This window comes from Cupressus sempervirens, chromosome 4 (assembly GCF_028749045.1).
Source record: "Cupressus sempervirens isolate cs-2001-9-10 chromosome 4, ASM2874904v1, whole genome shotgun sequence".
In the NCBI taxonomy this organism is placed as follows: Eukaryota; Viridiplantae; Streptophyta; class Pinopsida; order Cupressales; family Cupressaceae; genus Cupressus; species Cupressus sempervirens.
In genome coordinates, this window is record NC_143121.1 from 536,624,748 (window position 1) to 536,629,726 (window position 4,979).

At 33.7% G+C, this 4,979-nt stretch overlaps 1 pseudogene; it reads right to left on the bottom strand.

Moving 5' to 3' along the window:
• Positions 1-3,982: 3,982 nt before the first annotated feature.
• On the bottom strand, positions 3,983-4,745 carry LOC149562298 (uncharacterized; annotated as a pseudogene).
• Between the last annotated feature and the right edge of the window lie 234 nt (positions 4,746-4,979).

Below are 4,979 nucleotides of genomic sequence, written 5' to 3' on the forward strand. Positions count from 1 at the left end.
CATAGAAGGGAAGTGTGGGAGAGAACTAGAGGATTTTACTACACTTTCAAGAGCAATAGAAAAGGAAGGACAAAGATTGGAGAATTCAAGTCATTAACAATGAAGTGCAATGCTTGAGGACAAGCATTAGTTTAGCAGGGGGCAGATGATGAAACCAAAATTTGCCTTTATTTCATAATAGTTTTAAGATACTTTGTTGATACTCTATTTTATCTTTGTCAAAACATTTGTGGACCTATGTTTACCAAACTTGTGATAAACTTATGGGTAGAAACTATGCCACCTTTTTGCTAGTATTATATATAGTATGCAATATTTCATATAGTTATCAAAATGTGCATTCTTATATTTGAATTTAATTTGATAAATTTTTACTTGCAAACATTTCTTTGTATTGAAACTAACCTATTAATGAAGACTAAAAGATGATTGGAGGAATTCAAAAGTTGAGCGCCAACAACATTCAAGGAGAAAAGAACACTAAGGAACAACCATGACAGAGGGAAGTTGCAATGATTCCAAAAGACACGACAGTGAGTAAAGAGGAGCTATGAATAATTATTCCCTTCTTTGCATTTATTCTATGGCGAGCAGATGTTCAAACTTTATTATTCCCGCTTGAAGCCATTATTTCTTCTTCCCACCTTTAGTTGTTATCTTCCTATTTTCTCTCCTGCAGATTTAAAGCTAGGGCATTTACTTTTCTATTATGGAATAAGAATTGATTTCTTGTATATATAGAAATTGACCTAAGTGTGTTAGTTTTTAGCCAGATAGAAGAAATAGTTTATGAGAACAGACTGTTGACTTTTATAATTGTGTTTTTCTAGTTTTGTGTTATGTAATGAATTTTTGAATACTAATGAAATAGCTTTTGGATTTTATCTTGTGTTAGTAGTTTAGTGAAGCTAACTAAGGGAGCCCACTTGGAAGGTGGGTTAAATTAGGATAGAAGAGAATTATTTCCAAGCATTTTTAGTTTTTTAAGTAGAGGTTATAAGTTCCTTCCTGTAGCATCGCACTTTGTGAATGTTCCTCCAGCATATGTGAGAATAGTTATTGTAGATGAACCGAGTTGGAATATTTGTTATCCTTTTATTTTATTCTCAGTATTCATAGAGTTAAGTGTGTTAGTTTCCCATAGTAAAAGTGTAAGTTCTTTTCCTTGCATTTTACTTTCATGCAGCATAAGCTTAGTGACTCATTAAGAGACCTAGTGCACATACTGTGCTGACCATTTCAAATATATGTCCCTGGGTTGACAAGATTAAATGCACCTCATAGCAGTAAAAATAGTCCTTCATTTGAATATATTATTCCTAAGCATGGCCTAGAGCATGACTACGATACACCTATTGTGAGGCGGATCATCCACCAAGGCTTTGGTAATTGATGACTTGAGAAGTCCTAAATCCATCAACTGAGATTGTTCAACAATCAACACCTTTGCAAATGCATCAAATGAAGGCTTCTAGTAAGCAGTTCCCATGGTCAACCTGTGAGTATTAAAACTTGAAACAAAGGAAGCATACTTTGAAGGTAGCCTCTTTAGGATGTGATGAATCAACTTATCATTGTTAAGTTTCAGGATTTGCACCCTACTGAACTGGAAATGTTTAGTAATCCTTACTTAACATGGGAGTCATTTCATTATGTGAGACTGGATAATGAAATGAAAACTCCAGATTCTAGGCTGGCTCCTATTATATCTTTCAGTGAAACACTCTAAAACTTAATGAAAACTTAGAGGAAAAAGGTAAGAAAGTGCAGAAAATAAACCTAAAACCAAAAACTTAAACTAAGAAAGAGGTGATACACCAGAAGTTACTATGAAGATGTAACACACATGTAACAAAGAGGATTATAGTTCTATGAAATACAGATGAAGCACATTTTCCTGTAAAGGCTTGCACAAGTGATTTATGATAAGGTTTCAAAACTGAAACTACAAAAAGAGGATAAATTACTATCTCACTTTGACTAATTTCACCTATAACACATATCATAACCTGCAAGCAGACTTACTTTTCCACAAAAAGGTGCTGGAATGAGACAGAAAACAAGGAATAATGTAAACATTCACAAGTTAACTTATCAAATCATTCAAAACACACACAGAATTTGTAGAAAGGAAAAAGAACTTAACAGACATAATCACAGTGCTGTCACTAGCATTATTTCTTCAAAATGTTGAATTACAGAATTTGTAACAAAGCTCAAGACTCCAAAGATGTCTCAAAACTCAGTCATCAAAAATTAGAACTCCTCCCAAATAATGGAAAAGAGGTGCTGGAAACTTCTAAAATAAAATAGCAAAGTAGAGAAAATTTTCGTAATCAGCATAAAATTTAGCTCTGGTAGCAAAGAGCCTGGAAAAGAGGTGTTGGAAACTTCTAAAATAATGGTCTTCTGCTCAAAAAGCTCCACTCAGTCATAAAGAACCCTATGACTCACCTTCCATTGTCCACAAAATGCTCAAATTGGTCATAAAGACCCCCAAACTGACTTAGCAAAGTCAAAATCTGACCTCCTATATTCCATGCATATGTTTCCTAACTATTTTTAGTCTTAAAGACCATGACATGACTCTATCTTTTGCATTAAAAATAGAAAAAATCTAATGACTTATAATTACGTCATTAAAAAATTTCTCTTTACATTAATATCTATGCAAAAGAAATGATTAAAATAATATTCTTACATTTTGGAATAAGAAAATAATATTAAATGACTAGAACTAATCATTTAAATATTATTTCTTTATTATAGCTAAATGCAAAAATATAAAGTAACGCTATAAGCTAAAAAACTTTAGGATTAACCTCACTCATCACACATGAATTTTATTTCAAAAAGAAATAAAATCCCATAAAAGGCTGTGGATCTCAAAGAATTATGAAACTTTGAAAAGGGCATAACAAGCTTTAACCCTAAAAAGCCTTTCATTTTAATATGCATCTTTCTATGAAACATTTGGAAAGCTCAAGGGTTTGGAGAAAATGGAGTCTTATGATGAGTTCGTTGTATCCATCCATGAATTTGTTATATTTGATACGCTGTATGAAGTTGAGGATCTCTGGATTTTTTCTTTGTTGCTGCATATTACTTGATCTTCATTCTCCCATGACTGTGCACCTTCCATTATAGCCACAGAGGTAAGAGTTTAATTTTTCCCTAAATCTGATGCTATTACTATGATTTTATTTGGGACAAACTTGAAACTGTGACTAGGCTCTCTGCACTTTTGAAAAGCATCTGAAGTTTTGAAGTTTCTCTTTGAAAATATAACAAATTATGTTTTGAAAACAAACAAAGAGAATCTATTGCTTTAACTCGCCATGACTGGAAGCATGGTCATTTATCTATTGTTAATGATACTTCTATATGGATTTTATTAGTTCTCTTCTTATTTCCAGAACTCTCCAAATTTAGATCAAATATATTAGTTTGCCTTTGCCTAGTTAATCTGAGTGTCTAGTGGTAGATTCAAGTCACTAGTTGTATGCTCCAGCATAAACAGTTTCCTTGCTGTCATATTTGCGAGACCAGTTGTTGCACGAGCAGCTGCTAAAACATCTTGCAAATCTATGTTGCCTTCACTCGTTGCTCTTGAATCGAGCTCTTTACTCATCAACTATTTCTCTGAAAAAGTGGTGGGGAAAGATGAAGAGGTAAATGGCACAAACTGATTCTGCTTGAATGAGCCCTTAGACATGTTGGGAAATATAGATGATCCAACTGTTGATTCTATATTCACAGTTGGAACCTCTTTGCATATGCTTCTCATTCTTGCTGTTGCCTATTGCTATTCTTGTCATTTTCAAAATTTGTTCCCTCCAATGTTTTTTTAAAAAAAATGAGGCACTATTAAAACCCATTACCAATGTTTTCTTGTTCATTGCCGCCTGCAAGTAGAGGTTCAAATCTGCAATTTTTTGTTTATATTTGCTGGAAACGTTTTGTTGCTATGTAATGGCTTAACTCAATGACATTTTTTTAAATCTTCATTCAATTTCGGCTCAAGCTGAAAATAATGTTGTTTCCATGGGCAATATCTCTTTAGTAACATTATCTCTCCACTTGGATCAATGTCATTCCGCAACTTCATGCAGTCTACAACTATTGAGTGTCCAGGTAACCAAGATTTGGCATAATGGTGCAACATATCCAAAGTTTTTACCAGCAACCATCATAGCACAATGACAAAAGTGGTCCTCTTTCTTAGCTGTATTTTCCTCCATCTAATCAGGGTTGATACATGAAACCTTTGCCGACAAATATGTATCACTGATATACCTAGCTAGCTTTTAGTATCATATTGATTGATGACATTGTCAACAACATCAATTTCCTCCATAAAACCTTTGTATGAAGCAAGATAAACACTCTCAACATCCAAATGATCTGGGCTTAACCCAAGTTCTTTAGCTACTATCTCCCTTCCATAATGCTTATAAACAAGGCCTGTTGAACTCAATTTTGTTTTAAAACCATGTCCAAAATCATGATTAAACCCCTTTCTGATGGTGATCATATCGGTCCTTCTCTTGATTATAAACATCACTCACATCCAATACTGCATCTAAAGTATCCAATACCCTTCCTTGTCTCTTGATGTAGTCTGCGACAGCCTTCATTTCCTCCAAAGAAATATATATGTATTTGTCTTTATCATTCATAACTCCATAGAGCTGACCTACTTTTCCCAAGGCAAAAATCTGGTTGATACAGTCCTTGATCACCATGTTACACTTCCTCCTCCGCTGTGGGTATTTGTTGATAGGCTATATCTACTGCATATATAGATTCCAGTTACATTTTGTATTATTTGAAACTGAACTCACTGCTGTTACATACCGATTTCTCTGAAAATGTAATTTAAATCTTCGCGTCAATTGTTGTCTTCATCAAAGGAAACAATCATGTCCATGCTTTTTTGCAGTAAGCTATACATTTCAATGCTATCAATCATTAATTCT